General features: G+C 30.3%; 1 protein-coding gene across 1 annotated transcript in view; it reads right to left on the bottom strand.

Moving 5' to 3' along the window:
- Positions 1 to 21,277, bottom strand: part of LOC117179355 (protein pinocchio) — a 389,711-nt gene that overhangs the window by 364,818 nt on the left and 3,616 nt on the right. The gene's annotated exons all lie outside the window — the stretch shown is intronic.

Here is a 21,277-nt window from a genome sequence, read left to right as displayed (position 1 = left end):
GAAAGAGGGAGCTCTTCTTAATATTTTGACACCAAAATCATGTCGATACACCTTACCGACTGCGAGTAAAGCCACCCACGCTTTAACTTGATAGACTGTACCAAAACAACTTCCAAATATAAAAAAATGTTGCTACATTAGTTTACGCCCATAAATAATCTATGGAAAAATTCTCAGAGCGGTTCAGGAAAAGTGTACTGGAATTATTATAAGCACTGTTGACTATGAATCTATTTAGACAATGAGAAGTATTTAACACAAAGACATTTCAATGGCACCTTTAAAGTTCATCAAATGAGTGGAAAAGTTCGTTTAAAAATACTAAAAATGAGCAGTTTGAGCTGTTTCTGCGATTCTGATACGTGCGAACATTTCAAAATAGGAGGCTTGACATATCAAGAGAACACCAAACTGACAGTCGAAAATGTTTTCATAGATTTTGAATGTGAAAATGAAAAAGAATCTACGAATAGTTATGTAACTTCTAAACAAATGATTAGGTTGGATCACAAGGATGTCTCCGACGTAGCTAAGGAAGAAATTGTAGAGTAGTTACCTAGCCCCAACTTGTTAATGAAAGGGGATAGAGTATTTTATAAATTAAGGTTCGCCATAAATATGTTTGAGAAATAATTGAAGGTAAGGTTTGAAGGCAATTAATGTTCCTTTCAAAAAAATGTGACTTATATTATGTAGACTAATAATGACTCTAAATAGTTTGTATTATTATGTGTCTAAAATGTACGTGATTCGAACTATTGGATCCTCAAAGTAGGAACGCTAATTTTCAAATGTTTCATGTTTCACTTTGTAAACTATAAATATGGCTAAAATGTTTGCTAATTTATATTAGAAGTAAGACTTTTACTAAAACAAAATCATAATGCATTTTGTTTATTGCAATTGGAACAACATTTATGGATAAAATAGAATTGGGAAAATATATTTCGTTCGTTTGAACCTTCAGAACTTTAGGTACATAAATGTTTCTTATTGCAAGACATTTTTCTAACATAAAAAACAATGAAAATAATCAATCAGTAATAACATGTAGTTTTTACTTCACAAAGACAGTCCCCTGGTACATGCGTCAGTCCCCTGTCGCGACTTTTCACAAAATCGTTTATAAATCCTGAACTACTGCAAAATTTATGCGGCCGTTTGCAGATTACGTTGAAACAAACCAATATCTTTACCTTAGACCAGCTTTGTTTTCTATTTGAAAAAAAAGCTCGGACAGTTTTATACAGGCCAGTTTTCCAATAGCGGGGAAGTACCCAGCTATAACTACACTATCGAAATGTGGATATCGATGTTTGATTGTACAATGTCTTATATATACCTTCGAATGCTTCCAAATAATCCTCGAAGCCTCAACTTTCCACGCTTTTCATACTTCCATTATTTACATAAAAATAGCCATAATTCAACGAGACAGAAAGTGAGCAGCAAGTTATGACGGTCATTTCTAAACGTTCTTCCTCGTTTTACCATAGGTATGTTGGGCTGTTTGTCTCATTTCCAATCGTACCAACCAAGGTAGCAAATAGAATAGTTACCCCACCTATTTGAATTTGTTAGAGAAATCAATTAGTAGTACAGATGACTAATTAATTAGTAACTTGTACTACTAAAACATTACTAACGTAAACTAGTCAAGCGGACTACAGCCGGGTTCCTAAACCGACTATTTTCTTAGTTAGTAGACTAACTACTTAAGTTTGTCAAAACCACTATCTAGAGATAGTTGAACTTACTAAGACAGTTAGTCATATCTACTAACGTGGGTATGTCTATTTTATTTTTATTACCGTGACTAATTAAAACATCTGTCACTATACTATCAAAATCGAAATTGAAAAGATCCCAGTGGGCAAACAAGCATATTGTTTTGGGACGTCTTAGGGACTCTGATGTCAGTCCAGCTGATAAGGGGTTCCAAAAAAATATGTCCCCATGCCCATTGGGATATATTTATTTGCAGATGCACTCTGTAGCTTAGGATTTCTAGTAAGACTTACCATAAAACTCGTTCGGTTTCGCAATATCGTATACATACCTTCCAAAGCTTCGATATAATTCTCGAAGCCTAAACTTTCTATCACTTCTCATAATCCCATAATTTATATAGAAAGGAGACATGAAGTGAACAGCGAGTTATGACGTCCATGTCTGAACATTCCCTGTCATTCTATCGCAGATATGTTGGCATCATTGTCGCATTTGCAGTCGTACTAATCGAGATGACAAATAAAATAGTAAGCTCAACTACTTTTATTTGTTATAGAGTCAATTATTGGTACAGGTGACTAAAGTATTAGTAACTCTGCCTACTAAAATATTACTAACTTAAATTAGTTACGAGAATTACAAATGGCTTCCTAAGCCGTCTATTTGATTAGTCGGTGTTACTAACGGAATAGTTGTAATAACCAATGAATGCTTTACTAATAAGAAGGTAATAGCACCAACTATTCATTTTTCTCAGTGTAAGTACGAGTTTTAAATTTAGATTTCGATAGTATAGAGACAGTTTAATTAGACCCTGTAACAAGAACAAAATTTTCATTCCCAAATTAGTAGACATGACTAACTGTATTAGTAACTTCAACTAGCTACAGATAGTGGATTTGACAAACTAAAAGTAGTTGGTCTACCTAATTAGATAGTAACGACACCTACTCGTATCCCAACTAACAAAAATAGTTTTCACAAGTAACTGAATAGCAGTACTATTATTTACTAATCAAAATAGTTATCCCAGCTAATAGTGTTTTTCAGTGCGGTTGGATGGACCTTTATAACATTTTCTCAAACCGAGGGACTGGATTTTTTGGTCCCACAATTGGTCCAAATTAAAACGGCAATCTATAACTTTTGCAAAAGGCGATCGTGTTCATATTGCTTGATAAATTGCGAATTTTATGCCTTAAACATTTTAAAAGTAAAAAAAAGAAAGTACACAAGACTGCAATCCGGAAACCCTCAATCTATTTTCTACAGCTGTAAAATTTACAACTTAATCTTTTAAAATCTGTTAATACTGGCAAAACTCACATTCCGGCGATAAATTTTACTGTCTTGTTGGTGTCAAACCATTTAGAATTTGATAAGTCGAGCCGATGCATCTGTAAAAGGTCGTTAAGGCCTTCAACCCTGCCAGAAAGCAATTATCTACAAGAACTCTTTTCAAGAGTAAAAACTCCGTCCAACTTTGTTACTTGGGGTTTTCCAAAAATCTAAGACATTAAAAGGGAATTTAATTTAAAAAATATATTCGATACATTTTTCCGCCCATTTCTCATTAGGATCCAGTGATCCGTTGTGAATATTATTTACTACACCAGTTCTCAAGTACATTTGTAAAGACGAAGTTGAGATTATTTAATTTTCGGACAGGTATTGATTTTATGGAACCAACCCGTTGGATTAGAGAACCTTTTTTCATCCAGGGATTAGGAAGCGTTCAAGTATTAAGTAACGCGTTTTACTGGCATTTGCCCCCCCCCCCCCCTCTAAGCGCGTTACGTAATACTTGAATGCGACCTTAGGGCTTAGACTCTTAGAGACAGGAATATTTGCAGTAAATCTTATTTAAGCTACACTATCTGTACAAAGACGCATGAACTTGTAATTTTCCAGATTCTAAAATACTATAAAGGTGGATAATTTTCATGTTATAAAACGAAAAGGAAGGTAACGGATGGGACACGTACGGGACTCACTTCAAGACTTAATTTTCCTTTCAATCAGAACTCTGCGAATTGAGAATCGTTATAACACCAATTTGTTTTGTAATGGATTTGTCTGTTGAAGTTTTATTTTTATATATGTCAAGTTCGAAAATATGTGAATTAGAATTTTGGATAAAATTCTTCTTTTATGTAAAGGATGGGACATGTACGATCAGGAAGTTAGTTTGGAGGCTTTACAGGTAATATATCTTCAATATGAACTAAGAATTGAAAGGAGTAGGATTTAAATAAGTTATCAAAAATTTTTAATCAATGGAAAAATAAATTTTATTGTCAAAAACTCAGGGCTAAAACTTTTATTCTTCTACATGCTTATCAACATCTATATCTATAAAATTAATACTAATATCACACTACTTTTTTATTTGAACTTCAAAATAACTTTCGGAGTACACATCGCTGTATTTTAAACGTATATGTGTTGTAAGGTGCTGAAAATACACTTCGGGTTCCCAAGGGAAAATTGTGAGTTCATGCAGCGTATACTTCGAAGTTTGCCCAACAACAATACGATAATTGTCAAATTTTTTTAAATGATGGAATGCGCTTGAGCCTAAGACAGTCTTGCATTCTTTGAGTGTCACTTTCACTTTTAAAACATTTTTCCACCTCGCATCAAGGAATTTTTTATTCTCTAAGGTATCTTCAGTCAGTACATAAAAAACGGTCGTTTTTTCAAAATTTTTTCGCAACAAGATAATGATCTTTGGCGGATTTGGCCATCTGCTCTTTTTTAAGAACTGACGCCATTATCTGTAAAAAAGTCCGCAAATTATATTTTAAGTTTCAGTGAAATAGTCTAGTCAGAAAATTATATGATAATATGTTTACATTGATGTAAATCACAGTATGATAAATGTGTTTATAAGTTACCAAAATATGGATGAAATAAGGTCAGAACAACGAACAATAATAATTTCACTGAGTTCAAAAAGAAATTAGATAGTTTGTATCAGCTCACTTACAGAGTTATGGCATTCGTACATTTAAGATATACTTTTATATAAGTTTCAATCCCTTTACAAATACACTGAAACCCCGTTTAAGTTTACTCCTCCAAAATGAAAACATCTCACTTAGGTTTACTCAGGATGGGCTCCCACTATCGTTCTCACCACGAGAGGAGCCCCTCCATATGCTAATGCGATTGGTTGACATATATATGGGAAACATGAATGGGCGGAGCATCGACAACTTGTTGGGGAGGTGAAATAAACCTAAACGAAAAGCAACGCGTGAACTTAAACCAGAGTGAACTTATCTGGGCGTAATCTTAAACGGGGTTTCAGTGTAGATTAACTTATTAGGAATAGTGTATTTAATTTACTACGTACGATGTTCCTTGAATCCTGTAAGTAGAATCTGACCGAATTATAATAGTTAAGAATATCCCTGTCATTCAAGGTCTTAAACATTTATAAAACACTTTAACTAATAAAGGTTTGAATTTCAAAATTCTTTCGCTTCTCTTCTGCAGAATCCACAATGCAAATTTAGAATCTCTTAAGCGCCGTCATTAGGGTAATGGTCAGACGAAAGGCTTTGAAATGCCGAATGTCCCATCTGTTATCACCCTCCTATGTCCCATCCGTTACCACTTTTTTCATATTTTCCAAGTATTATAAACATTTTTAAATTAAATATGATGAGAATTATCTCAAACTAACTTCAGATCTCAAATTTTTCATCTTTTAGTACATACTAAAGAAAATAAAATAAACGTTTCTATTATTTTCGTAACGGATGGGACCACTCATACCGAATTTTAGAAGTTCATAAAAAAGGAATTGCAAATCAAACAATTTTTCTGTATTCTATATGAATAAGCAGACAAATAATTGTATATTTCATTAAATATTTTACATGAATAAGCCAGTACTTTTACTAGTTAAGAGAAGTCCACAAAAATACCATAAAAATCATAGGTACTATTCTAGAAAATTACTCGACATGTCTCTTGAGTCATCATATCAATCTTTTTTCGAAATTCTAACTTGAATCTGTCTTACCTTAAGGAGCAGAATTGATTTCTAATCCTCAGTGCAATTTGTAGGTTCAACCTTTTGATGTTCGTAGACTCTTCGATACTAATAACGCCGTGCTCGAATAACGAAATAATTCCTATCAAGCTCGCTTTAGATAGGGAACACAAGCTTTCTCTCAAGTTTTGAAATTATATTTTTATAAAAAAAACGTAGCGATTCATTTCCTTGTACCAAAACATCGCTAATTCTTTTAAATAACGTAAAGCTTGAATGAGGGTGTAAGTAATTTTCTTGCATAAAATTGATTATTTAACAAATTATTACTGTTCTTTTCTCCTTAATTCCGCAAATACAAATATCATAATGCCTATCATATTCACTTTCCTTTTTCTTAGCTTATCTCATATAAGTAAGTTAAGCAATCTGGGTAACCTTTTCGACTTGACAATTCCCACGTTTCCCGGTCTCATAGCTGCTCGAGACTGATAGCATTTTAAATTATAAAGAGAAATTAGAAGAACCAATTTTTGTATCATAACGTATACTTCATTTTTGAAGAGTTTTTAACTCAATAAATTCATTTTCCTAAAAATTTTAGTTCTCTAGTTCTGTACGATTACGAAGTTTTCAGGTCTGAAATACAAAAAATTATCGTAAACTGTCTTTGTTTCGAAGAAACGGTTTCTTGTTCCAATAAAAAATTTCTTAAATTAAAAATGGAGTTCTTTATATTGTAGTTATTTTTGGTTAATTGAAAAAAATGATGTCTTTACTTCAAGAAAAATAAGTTTCTGAGTGATAAATGTAACAATTTTTCTAATTTTATTTTATATTTTATGCAAAATTTTAAAAAAGGTTTTAAATAAAAGTTGTAGATCTCATCGAAGTACACATTTTTCATTTTAAGCATTTTTTTTATAGGAATGATTGTTTCTGAGAAACTCGGCAAAATGAAAGTGACAGAAGTCTATAACCCCATGAGGCTTTGGAAAAGGGGTAGGGGTGTGATCTTAAATTATTTCTTTAAATAGTCACCAGGGTGCCTTGCCGCCACACAAAAATATTTTAAAATTTTTTGAACGTACAAAATAATCAAATCTAAAAACAATGCTCTTCAAAATAATCCAACCTTCTCGCGGTGAAGAGCGTAAGTAGACAATAGGCCGAAACTAATGGATTTACCACTGATTTTGTGGGAAACTAGCATTCCTATAAAAAAATGCTTGCAACAAATAATGTGTATTTCCATGAGATCTACAACTTTTATTTAGAACATTTTTTTCAATGTCGCACATTAGCTGAGATAAACTTTGAAAAGCCATGATTTTTATGATTTTTTGATATTTCACCCTGAAATCAAATTTACACTTTTTTAAAACCTAAAAAGTTTTTCGATAGGACGAGTAGACTTTTTTTCAATCGTAAAAAATAAAATTAAAAATAAAAAATTAAATTTTTGGAAAAAGGACAGAAAAGACGAAAGAGGACATAAGACCCTATATGGGTTCCTGTATTATAACATATGTAGATGCGCAGTAGTTTTTATTTAATTGTAAAAAACAAGATCAAAAATAAAAACAATTATAAAAACAAGGAAATAGAAATTAGTATGATTCAATTTTTATGCATATTATGAATTGTAATGATATACATTTATTGAAATGATACATTTTTCAGCGCAGCTTAGAACACAATTTAAAGCAAAATAAGAAACAAATCGTGGGACAAAATCGAGTGCGAAGCACGAGATACGTAATGAAAATGTGATCGTTAAAGCCGAAAGTACTTTAACAAACGAGAGTTGAAAATCACAAAATTACAATTGTCGGTCCGTTGACCTTTGATTTCGAAAGGTCTGTGTGCGAATGCGGGAGAAATACATAGCCCAAGCGCGAAGTGCGATGGCTATGAGTCGCGTTCCGTAGGTGCGCTCAAATTCTCGAGCTAAGCTCTTTTAACGAAAGAGAATTCTCAATCACAAAATTACAGTGGTGGATGTTTTGAGTCTTAATTTTGAAAGGTTTGCGCAAGAATGTGCGAAAATATAAAGACCGAGCGCGTAGCGCGAGGCAAATACATAATCAAGCGCGAAGCGCGAGAGAAATGTACAATCGAGCACGAAGCGCGAGATAAATACATCATCGAACGCGAAGCGCGAGAACCAACAGTCATGCGCCCTAGGCGCGCTCAAACTACGCGGGCATATTCTTTTAATTATAAAAATAAAAAAATGAAAATACTTTTGTTTCAATATCAACGCATGTTAAGGACAATGATATAAATGTATTGAAATGATAAATTTTTCAGGATAGCTGAGAATAAAAATTAGGGGCAAATATTAAAGTAATAATGATGAATAAAATTTGTACATTATTTTGCATTATCTGAATCAGAAATCTTAGGCTGAGGTACAGAAATAAATATAATATACATTTGATATAATATTGTTGAACATAATGTAGAAATGTTCACATTTTGGACAAAACCGAGTGTGAAGCATTAGACACGTGATAAGAATGTGTTCATTAAATTGGAAGGCTTCTCGCGAAGCGCGTTAACCAAAGTGTAATTCATTTTCTTTACTTTTAAATAAAAATGTATATAATTTGTTATTACTCTTGGGCATTTATTATATAATCAAAAGCCAGACTAAAAAAATGATTAGCCTTGAAAGCGAAGATTAAGTGAGAGACTTTATCTTGCCGATTAGTGCACGCGTCAGAGAAAGGTAAGGTGCATTGGCCAGACGTTTCTCAGGAAGAAAGACGATCCTTGGATCCAATTTTGTCTGGAGATCAAGTTCCTTTATTCTGAGAGGAAACAAAGATGATCCGCGAAGCAAGCCGACTTTATATGCATATCTAGTCATAATAGAGAGATGAGAACATTAACGGTGTGTAAACGTCTGCCACGCGAGCGAAAGATCCTTGGGTGGTTTGTTTAAAAACCTTGATCTGATCTGTTACATAAATCTGAGGAAGATGTAATCAAGCAATTCTAGAAAAATAATCTTTTAACGATATTTCATCGCACCAGATAACAATATGCTAATTTAAATCAAAGACTAATTAAATTCTGATTTTATTGCGAAATGTAGCAATAAAATGTCTATAATTAAGCACCTCTGATAAAAATACTGTTTATCACTTTTATAATGTAGATATATAGAAAAATAGGGCAACCCAAAACTTTTTTCAGGTCGCTCTCTGAAGATTCAAGAATTCAAAAAGTTATTAATCTGCTTTTGTTTCCACATTGTTTTTATATATTTTTTTATTTATATTGTTCACATTATAACTAATGATTAAAAAATATAATTGCTCTCCACAGAGGCTACATTAATGATACATTTATTTTAAATATTAAAAATTAATGAGCATATTCTAGAATAAAATATCAGGGGGTGTTCTGACCATTTCCCCCACCTAACATAGAAATAAAAAAAATATTTAGGTCAATCAATTCGTCTCGAATCAAACAGTTTTATTATTTGTATATCAACACGGAAAAAACTTGTTGCCTTTTAGAATGTTTTGTTTAAATTATGAAAACTGTTTCGATGTGATTTGAAGACACCATAGAACCAAAAACATTTCGTTGACAACGAATTTGGAAACTTTACATTCTGAAGATATGCGCAATTGATGTTTCACCGAAATTTTTCTTTGCGCGAGCAATCTGAATATGCTGCACTAAGCTGAATTTGAAAATTTATTGATCGCGATTGTCTGAAATTTCCCACCCATGGTTTCTCGAATTATAGAAACAAAATTTTCATGAATTGAAGAAACCGGAATATCCATAGGATCATAAGGTGTGAAGTTGTCTTAAATAAAAATACAAATTCTTAATTTTAGTTCACGAAGGAATAATAAGTAGACCCAACTGACAGTGGGAAGCCTTTCCAAACTGGCTATAGAAACATTACCGTAAGTGGTAGGCACATTATAGGAAGATCTTAAATTTTCGTGCGCAGGTGCGCAATTGTCTTCTTCCCATACATTGAAAAGTGTGCGAGTGAGAAAGTTTGTCAAATTGACGCGATCTTAGGCAACTAAATCGGTTATATTTTTTATTATACAGGTTTTTTTGCGATAAAAAATATTTGGAAGTGTTAGAGAAAAACAGTATCCTTCATTCCAACATACGATTTCAAAAATAATAATGTACTACAATTTCAATATTTCATGATCAAACAATTTCATTATAGTCTTCATACTTACCACTTTTATAATGCACTTTTTTAACTTTACAAGTCTTAACGCTGAAGTACTTCACTTGTCCAGATCAATACACTTTAATATATTAAATAATTATAAATGGCAATTGAAAAAATGTTGCCACCTGCATCAAAACAAATGAACATAACCTCTCTAACTTACGTGACAACTGCGCACCTGCGCATGAAAATTTAAGATCTTCCTGTAATGTGCCTACCACTTACGGTAATGTTTCTATTGCTAAGTGGTAAAACGGAGTTAGATCTCCTTATTATTTCGTCGTGTTTTAGTTATGCTTTGTCAATGAGTGAAGTAATCTCCTGGTATTGATATAGACAGGTTATATTATTCTTATTCCTGAACTTACAACCTATGTTAATGAAAAAAGTTTCGCTGAAAACAATAGATTTTTCAAATATTATAATAGACCAAAAGTTCCTTAACTTAAAAACAATGGAATAAGACCAATGCATCAATTTTGAATTATGTCAATAAAATAAGTTTTTGCGTAAAAACATATTTTTAAAATATGTCAAATGACCATACCGTACTTTCCTTTCAATAAAATGTACTGACTACTCACGTTGAATTAGAAGAGTAAAAAAAATTTTTACGGTAAACAAAAATGTTTCAAACATCATAAAATACCGTAACTTCCTTACGCATCAATGAAATGTATTGATATCATAGACCAATCAATTTGTCTGAAGAAAATTTTTTTTTTATATTTTTGCATCTAGTATGAATTATGCGAATGAAAAAAGTTTTAGTATAAAAAACCAATTTCTAGAATATTATAAAGTGTTGAAAAAATGTAATAAATGTTTTTAAAAATCTTTCTGTCACATTATAGATATTAGTGGTGAAAATAAAGACGCTAAATTTCATCAATTTATCTACAACCAAATGTGACATTAAAACACAAACACACACATACTAAACTCTAAAAAAATCCTGTAATTTCCCAAATTTCCTCGATTTTTAACCATTTTTTCTCAGTGGTAAAGATTAAAAAATTGAAACTTGCAAAGCTGAAACTTTTTTTATTTAAAGCTATAAAAACAAAAAATGTTAACTAATTTAATATTATAAACAGACTCTAGAACAATGTTTCGAAACAAATATTAAAGTTGTGCAATTGCTACGCATTAATCATTAAAATTGGTAAGAATTCAAAATGTAAAGCCTAAAAAATTAGATAATATTAGATAGATGATAATCGCTTACAATTTTCTCCTCATTCAAATTAAAAGCCATCATAATAGAGCAACTTTTATTTTGAAACTCTAAGTCTTAAAAGATCTCAGTACTATGTATAAAGCTTCAATCAGAGGTTATTAAGTTTTAAACTGACAAAATATATTATTGTTGACTATTACGGCATCAGTTTTGAAATAATAAATCCAATTTTTTAAATCTTTGAAATTCCTTGAGGAATTTATGTTTTAAATAGGGTTGTTTCAAAAGTCAGGTATAATTTTTCCAATAAATGGATCTTAAAGTGTATAGTGGTTATTTTCTAATGGAGCTGACTTCCGACAAAAAAATTAAAGGAATAGATGTTAGATCCTTTATTGAAAATAAAACTTTCAACGTCTCGAGGGTATAACACTCTCCTCATCAGGAATAAAACGTCATTAAGCTTAATTTAAGTTGTAAATTAAAAGAACCATCCTCTCAGGTTCTAATTCTTAATCAATTAATCTGTTAAAAAAATAAAAACATTTTTTTATAATAAAAATATTGTGAAATTTAATGAGATAGATATTAAAAATTAAACGACATGAGAACAAAAAAAAAGAAAATTTGACATTTTGTGAAAATAAGGTAGGAAAATATAATTCAATTGTTTTGTTACCTGTTTGTCAAAAATTTTCGATAAGGATTAATGTTCCGTCAAAATTGTGAAGAATGTTCAATTGTATAGCAGTAAAATCATTTTAAAAATTAAGGAACAGAAATGCGCGTTCTGCTCCATTTGAACGTTTGGTATTGAGAACGAGAAAATAGGAGAGATGGTGTACAAAGAATAAGATATCAGTAGTTTAACTATAATTCCGAAGTATAAGGTTCAATAGAAAACAATATGGAAGTTGAATATAATTTATAATTTCATCTAATTGATTATTTAACTAGTAAGAATAGGAGTATGAAAAAATTGGAATTTAAATTAAAGAATCTAAGATTATGTTATATAAAGAACTATAATGTTTGAGATCAGTTAATACATTCAGGAATTTATCACATCCATTCTTAATAAAGAACATTTCAGCTACCAATCTCTTAAATTTATTAGGCTCATGGTGTAGAACTTGAACATTTATTCAGTCTATTTCATGACCAGTCTGAACCTGGTGTTTTGCTATCACTTTATGGTTTTTTGGACTCTGTCTAAAATTGTCATGGTGTTCTTTAATCCTAGTGTAAAGTAATCTTTCAGTTTGACCTATATAACACTTTTCACATTCTAAACATTCAATTTTATAAACTTCGTTTGTCAAATTAAAAGTGTCCAAAACATCTTTACCTAATTTTATGAAACTGTTGAATTTGGAATCAATTCTAAAAACTATTTTAATATCAAAATCTTTCAGAATTCTTTTTATTTCAAATGATAAACTACAATGGAAAGGAATAGACACGAAAAATTTGGACAAAAAATAATTTACTGTTCCTAAATTTAAGTGTGATGTATCGTGTTCTTGAAATGTTTTTAATTTGTCTTTAATATGCACTTAAACAAATTCCTTAGGATAATTATTTTAAAACAAAATATTTTCAATGAAATCAATGTTAGTTTCGGGAAAAGGCTCATGTGATGATTTATACATAGTGTCAAAAAAAATTTTAACAGTAACTATTTTATGTTGAATTTGATGGTTAGAAAGAAAATTTATATATCTACCTGAATAAGTGCCCTTCTTATACCATTCAGTAATGATAGTTCCATCATTAGTTTTTATGACTTTGACATTTAAAAAGGTAAAGAATGATCAGTTTCCGTTTCATAAATAAATTTTAGTCTTGATCGATAAGAGGTAAACTTTGAATAAAAAGAATTCTGAAAGATTTTGATATTAAAACAGTTTCTAGAGTTGATTCCAAATTCAACAGTTTCATAAAATTAGGTAAAGATGTTTTGGACACTTTTAATTTGACAAACGTAGTTTATAAAATGGAATGTTTAGAATGTGAAAAGTGTTATATAGGTCAAACTGAAAGATTACTGTACATTAGGATTAAAGAACACCATGACAATTTTAGACAGAGTCCAAAAAACCATAAAGTGATAGCAAAACATCAGGTTCAGACTGGTCATAAAACAGACTGGATAAATGTTCAAGTTCTACACCATGAGCCTAATCAATTTAAAAGAGTAGTAGCTAAAACGATCTTTATTAAGAATGGAGGTGATAAATGCCTGAATGTAGTAACTGATCTGAAACATTATAGTTCTTTATATAACATAATCTTAGATTCTTTAATTTGATCTCCAATTTTTTCATACTCCTATTCTTACTAGTTAAATAATCAATTAGGTGAAATTATCAATTATATTCAACTTCCATATTTTTTCCTATTGAACCTTATACTTCGAAATTATAGTTACACTACTGATATCTTATCCTTTGTACACCATCTCTCTCTATTTTCTCGTTCTTAATACGAAACGATAAAATGGAGCAGAACGCAAATTTTTTCTCCTTAATTTTTAACATGATTTTACTGCTATACAATTGAACATTCTTCACAATTTTGACGAAACATTAATCCTAACCGAAAATTTTAGAACAAAATTTCTTAACAAACATAAAAAATGACATCCAGATAACAAAACAATTGAATTATATTTTCTAACCTTATTTCTAAAAAAAGGTCAAATTTTATTTTTTTTTGTTCTCATGTCGTTTAATCTTTAATAACTATCTCATTAAATTTCACAATATTTTTATTATAAAGAAATGTTTTTATTTTTTTACAGACTAATTAATTCAGAATTAGAACATGAGAGGATGGTTCTTTTAATTTTACAACTTATATCGACCTTAATGAAGTTTTAATTTTTTTTTGTCTGAAGTAAGTCATCTCCACTAGAAAATAACCACTATACAACACAAAAACAACTCAGATGAAAGAACACCAACAGCATATCAACAACATCGATTTACAATAAATGGATCTTATAGTATATAAAATTCTGACTATAAAAACTCCCATAAAACATTTTTTACATATTGTTTACTATTTTTAATTTAATGTTGAAATATGAATTTTTTATCACGATGTCGATTTTCCACCAATCACAGCTCACGTGTCAGTGATTCTTAAATATCTTTTTCTGTGCCGATGTTTTGTTTTGATTATGTGCACATCGAAAATAGAAGTCGCAAAATATTGTTTAAAAAAATTTCAAAGGAGGGTTTCGTAAAAACCAATAGAGAAAATCTACCGAAAATAGATATATTTATGATACGAGTATGTATAAAGAATTCGCTGAAAAAGTACTTAAACGAATTCTTGTTTACTGAACAATTTCTAAATATGTACGATTTTAAAATGTGTTAATAATTGCATTTACTGTTTTCCTTCAACATACTACTGACTCGCAGACCAAATATTACAACAGGATAACTTTTTTTGTCACATAATCCTTCACAATTAAAGCTATCAATTCAAAATAGTCTGAATTGAAAGCAGACCTTGGCCTAACCTCTTTATCATGAGTTTCACATCGCCATATTGATAGATAATTATGAGAATCTCTGAGTCACGTGACACAAATTTGAATAAGTGTTTTATCGCCTTCAATTTTTTATAATTTTTTTCTGTTGAACTACACAAAAGAAAAAAAATTATAACGTACCTTCGATTCAGCTTAAAATTATGTATTAAAAAATTATTTTATCTTAAATCGCGAAACAACCCTATTGTCTAATTATGTACATAGGTTTTTAATTTAAATCATTTCATTTGGAATGTCCCAGAAAAAAAAAACTAATCGAGGCGAATTGCGAAAAATTCACTAGGAGCTCACGTGAATCTCGCTTTGCGACAATGACGAATTGGATCACATTGTGAATTCGTTTAAAATCGTAAAATATAATATAATCTTCAAATATCATATTCGCTCGAAAATCGAAGAAACCGGCCATTTCTAAGTTCTTCGGTCCAATGGCCACTTTGTTTATTGAAGTATTGAACTGTTTCCAAATTATGTACCTATTTAAACAGAGTGACCGCCAAATTAACCTGTTTTGAAAAATACAATTTTGAAACAGAATTGTTTGGTCGCTCAATATTTCCTGCTCTGTGGTTTCTTGGGCTGCTGAAAATTTATTTGAAGTCAAGTTTGCATAATGGCTGTTTTAATATTGCGGACCGCTTCAAATCAAATATTTTGAGTATCGTAGAACCCAGTTCGGTAGCTTCAGATTTCCCGCCCAGTGGTTTTTTTTTGGATCGCCGGAAAAGAATCTGTAGTCCATCATATTGGCTCAAACATTTTTAATTTTGAAAATCTGCCTTCAAATTCATTTTGAGGGACCCAAAAAACCACAGATTAGGACATTTTGAACCACAAAACTGGGATCCATGATAATAAAAACATTTTTTTGAACGTGATCCGCCATATTGGATCAGCCACTTTTCCTACACTACGTTAAGCAATTTTGAGTAATAAAAGTGGCATAAAAGTCGTGCTTTGAAATCTATTAAACCAACTGTCACGTTAAATGGAAACTATTTTGTGATAATGTGTCATCGTGGGGTATTGTTTCGCATACATTTAAGTTCCAAAACCTAATCTTAAAAAGAGGTTTAAAGATATCATGTTTTGCGGTCACTCTTTGGAAAAATAAATTCTTACATTCTGTCTAAAATTGTGTAGCGTAAAAATGAAAGAAATCAGGAAAACTACGCTGCATGCTAACTAAAATAACTAAATCGATTTTACAAATTAAAATTCAAAATAGAAATTAAAACTGCCTTTTGAAATAGTTTTTACTTTAATTCCAGTTTAAAGAAGTTTCCTAAGAACTGAGATAATAGATCACGCTCAATATTTCATTATCTACCAAGTTTTTCCCACGGCTATACAACTTTATGGTAAAATTCGCACAGATCCGATACCCCTAAAATATAAGTTACAAGAGTAATTAAAGCCAACAAATGTAGCAGATTATCGACGATAAATATTGCATATAACGAAGACCATATTCAAAGCTATCATTTTGGCGTTAAACGATAAGGATAAGTTCGTCCTATATACCTTAAGTATATTAATAAATGTTTGCTTAAATAAAGGAAGGGCTATAAATTCTATCTGATTATAGTTATAAGAAAAACCAAAATCATTTAAAAAACAATTAATTCACTAACTTATGATTTAAAATATTTAAATGCGACAATATTATTAAATACCTAAATAATTGAGTAATTGTGAAAGCTTCATTAATCTGTCAAATTTGGATGCCCTAGATATACAATTGAACATTTAAAACTTCTGGGAACATGCGATGCTTTGTCGTATGATAAATCGGATTCAGTTCCCCTCGTTTTCTTTCCACAAAATTTTTTTTAAATTTTAACTGAATTCGGAGATGCAATAAAATAGTATAACAGAAATCCCCGAACTATTTTTTTATGGATAATATCCAAAAAACTTATTCAGCTAAATAAAAATTTTATGTATGTGCACTATTTTGAGGTTAGGAACTATTTTCAGCTGTATGCCATTCTGATACTGTAGGTCTCTGTCGTACCGATGCTGCTGGTTGCCACTAAGAAATTAATTGTAAAATAAACTTTTTTAAATTTCTACAAACAAGGTTAGTTCCGGAAGATTAGTTACTTTTTTTCTTGCCTGTACCACCTTTTTGGCCAAAAATATTTTGTGCTTTGGAAGCAAAGCTGGGGAGAATTGTAACACACATAACCTCAAAATACAAACACATAAATTAAATTTAGCCAAATAAATTTTTTTTATTATTCTACAAACGAAGAGTTCAGGGGCGTCCGTTAGCATGTTCGCCATCATTCCCAAAATTTTTCGGACAAAATCTTTGTTATTGTATGAAACATTGTTGTGAATCGAAACATGTCAAGAAATATCTTGCTGAGATTCGTGTGGATATGGTACAAAAAACAAGAAAACATTTTTACTGAGTTATTTCTAGAGGTTAGAACTTAGAAAATGGCAACGTTTAAAATGCCTTCAACCTAGGGGGTTATTGTTTTTTAAATTGTAGGGAACATATTTCATTGGTACAAGATAAATCTCTATTCACGGTGCTACTCTCTAAGGCTCTAAGCTGAGCTTGAAAAATCGCTCTCCCCATATGCTCAAGACTTCAAAAATTGATATTTCCCGTAAAGAGATTTATATGTAAACACATTAACTTCCTTCAATCATTTCGCGATTTTTTGCTTCACTATTAAAAAAGTGCAATGTAACAATTCAAATGATTCGCTTATATACCTTCCTAGAAAATGTGCGATTATTCCCACGATAACTTCTTTCTCTATTTTCAACACAGAACTTTTGGAAAAATTTGCTTTTCATAGGAAACAAGCTTTTTTCGCAATTGTTCACACAGAAGAGTTCCATTATTATCCAGGGTGTATACTCTAATCCTGAAAAAAACCCCCGACAATTCAAGGTTTTTTCCAGGTAAATAACTGAATTTTGAACCAAAAAATATCAATTTTCAACAAACAAACAAACTTCAACAAAATAATTAAAGTTGCATCTGGAATAGTGACAGTTTCAGTAAAAAATTGTTTTCAGCCAGAGAGAAAGAATTTTCAACAAATAAGCTCATTCTTCAACGAATGAGATAATTTTTTAATTAAAACGATGAATAAATAACAAAAAAATCATTTTTCTAACAAAAGAGTAACTTTCAACCAATTTATTAAAACTTCCTTTAAAAAAAGATGAATTCTGATCGAAAAATGTAGTAGTTGATATTTCAACCCAAAAAGATTTCACTTTTTAATCAAATACAATTTAATTCGGCCAAAAAGAACCGATTTTTAAATAAAAATGCATGATATTTCAATCGGATACTTATATTTACAACGAAAACCGATCAATTTTCCTCCAAAAGCAGAATAGTGGAATTTTCAATTAAAAAATTAATTTCAAACCAAACAAAATAGTTCGATATAGTAATATAAAGCTACTTATACAAATGAAGAATCATTGTTATTCAACTTAATATTGCAATTTAAAAAAAAATTATACACGCTCTCGGAAAAATGTCCTAACTTTTTAAAAAATTCCTGACATTTCCAGATTTTTCCTGGTATGTATAAAAAAATTTCCCGACTATTCCAGGTTTTCCTAGGCATGTATACAAAAATTGCCTGACATTTTCAGGTTTTTCTGCAGGTATGTATATAAAAATTTATCGATATCTCCAGGTTTTCCTGGCAGGACAGACACCCTGTTATCAGCTGCATTATGTTCCTACCAACCTATGTATATTATGTAAATACTTCACGTACTTGAATTTACAAATATATATCGAAATGACAAATTACGTAATTCAATATTCTAAAGTTTTAAATTAATTAGTCTAATTTAATTTAATGTTATCTCTATTTTACTTCTTTACTTCAAATAATCACTTTAAAAATAATATTATTTATAATTATAAATGCATAATAGATCAAACTTTTTACTTTCTATTCTTTGTTTACAAAATAATTTGCAAGATTTTATGCAGATGAGAAATTTAACTACTTGATTTCTATACTTGAATTAATTTTTTCTATAATTTCTCCAAGTGTCTCGTCGTTTCGAAAATAAGGGATGAGATATTCAAATATTTTTCATCAGAATCCATTCGCTTTTCAAGCTCCTCCAGTTTTTCAAGGCGACTTGACGCCGCCTTCAATTTTATAAAAATATAAATAAATTAAATGTGATTAAATTTATTTTAAATAAGCATGTTATGAAAATATTTAATGAAAATATAATAAACATTAGTTTTAAATCGATCCAAGGTGATAATATTTCTTCGAATATACAATTGTCAGCTCGATTGTCAGATCATCTTTGAAATATTCTTTAAAAAGTTCAATTTTCTTTCTGTGTCGTGTCGGAGGGATTTAATAGTTTTGTGCTTGAACTTTAAGGAAGAGAAAAGTCACGAGATTACAACGATTTTGTCGGAAAGTTTGCATTTCTAGAGACAATCACGAGGCATGCGTGTGCAGTCAAAGTGAATATACGTCACAAAGTAATACATTTGCATGGGTAATTGTATTCTCGCACTTGCGGTTGTCGCACTACGATATACTTGCGTCATTCCTGTGCATTTCGAGGTCGAACAACGGTAAGGAACAATTAAATAGCTTCCCGAAAAAGTTGATGTTAGCCGTGAGCGATTATTGCCTCTTAATTGACCCCTGATAAGAGTAAACCTAATTCCCTATTTGCAAAAAAATGAGGAAAAGAATTATTTTATTTTAGTCTTCCATTATCCAAACGCAAAAATATTTAATTAATTAATTATTTTCATTTTTAAAACATTTCGATTCCGAGTAAAATCATTCTTTTTCGAATCGCAACTTTATCTGAAGAATTATGTATGTTTAAGAGTTGTCAACAATATAAGGGAAATTAAGATATTATGTGTAATTATATAAATATTTTTCGGTTTTTATATTACTTTACATAAATCATTTTTTTTTATTAGAATGTTCACTGATGTATTCTTTATAAGAAAATTGAAGTAATGAGTTTCTAAATATTAACAACGAAGCATATGTCTCTATGACACTCTATTTTATGTCATTTTTTATAGAAAGAATGTTTAGTCGAATATTATGTTTCTGCACTAAGAAAAATGTGTCATCAATCGCTGTATGTAGAGTGTAGATATGAAGACGTACAATAAATTTCAAGTTTTATAATCCATTATTTTAAAAACTAACACCCGGACTTAACGACTTAATATTTAGATATTTAACCTAAAAGTTTTTAGATCACCATCCGGTGGTTTAGCTTCTAAAATATAAATTAAACGGTGAAATTAAAATCATTGAATTCTAAAATCTCCCAATTTAAAATTTAACAATACTAAATGCTTCAACTTTAAATTGTTTGATTCTTAATTGACATTAAGTTTAAACATTTGTTGTTCTAAACTTTCAAGTCATGAATTGGAAATATTTCATTTTGATCCCGTTTAATTTTGAGCTATACAACTTGTTCAAATGTGAAAATAAGAACGTCAAAAATGCTCTTTCTCACAGCGTGACAAGAAGTTTATTTTCTTCAGTTTTCTTGGTCTACCTTTTTATTTCCTCACATCTTGATCTTTACATTTTAGGTATTAATTTAATTTCTTTTTCCAGCTTCATTTTTCTTTTACGGATATGTTATTATTTTATACCATGATCTATTTTTTTGTCATTTTTACAAACAGTTGACAGTATGGCTTTTGTATTTTTAGATATGATTCAACATGCAAACAAAAGTGAGTTTTTACAATAATATGGAACATTCTAATTATCCTCGTTATTATTGATATACTGTCTGTGTTATAAAACATGATACCCTGAATCAGTTTCGCACCGGTGAGCACTAGTGGAAAGTTTCAGTTATAACGACTATCAGAGTTTAAACACGTGCCAGAAAAAAATCTCAAGCATTTCCCACTTCTTTTTAGTTGTTTAAAATTTTTGAATTAAAGTAATCGAAACTGAAAATTGTAAATTCACAATCTCAAAATGTTCAAAACTTAATTAATGAAGAGTTGTCCATTTTGAAGTGCATGATATTATAAAATAGTAAATTGAAAGCTTTCAATATTCTGGCCATTTTAAATATTTCAGTCTTAAAAACTGAACTATTGTTAATTTGGGGCAATTAAAATTCGACAGATTGAAAAGACTTCAAGAAAGAAACGCTTAAAAGAGAATATTTTTTAATTAGATTCCTTCAAATTCAAGCCAGAATCTGCTACATTTATTGAACAGTATTTTTAATTTAAGATCCTCAAAAGTTATAAATATTTCGGAAATAAGCATTTAAGATGTTGGTTTTTCAAATATGAATTGTAACCTTTCGAATTACACACAATAAAATTGAACTTGAAGATTTAAAAATTGAGGGTTTTTGAATAGCACTCGTAGCAATTTTTCAAAATTGTACATCGAAATTGTTCACAATTGCATAATTTCTTGTGATATCATATATTGAGTACACCAAAATCTTGGTTTAGTTCCATTGTCAGGGGTTGCCTGCAAATAGCCTTGGAACTAAAGCGGGGGAATCGCAACGTAAACAGTGAGAGTTGCTTGTATC

This window comes from Belonocnema kinseyi, chromosome 9 (assembly GCF_010883055.1).
Source record: "Belonocnema kinseyi isolate 2016_QV_RU_SX_M_011 chromosome 9, B_treatae_v1, whole genome shotgun sequence".
NCBI classification, from domain to species: Eukaryota; Metazoa; Arthropoda; class Insecta; order Hymenoptera; family Cynipidae; genus Belonocnema; species Belonocnema kinseyi.
This window is presented reverse-complemented; position numbering and strand designations above follow the sequence as displayed.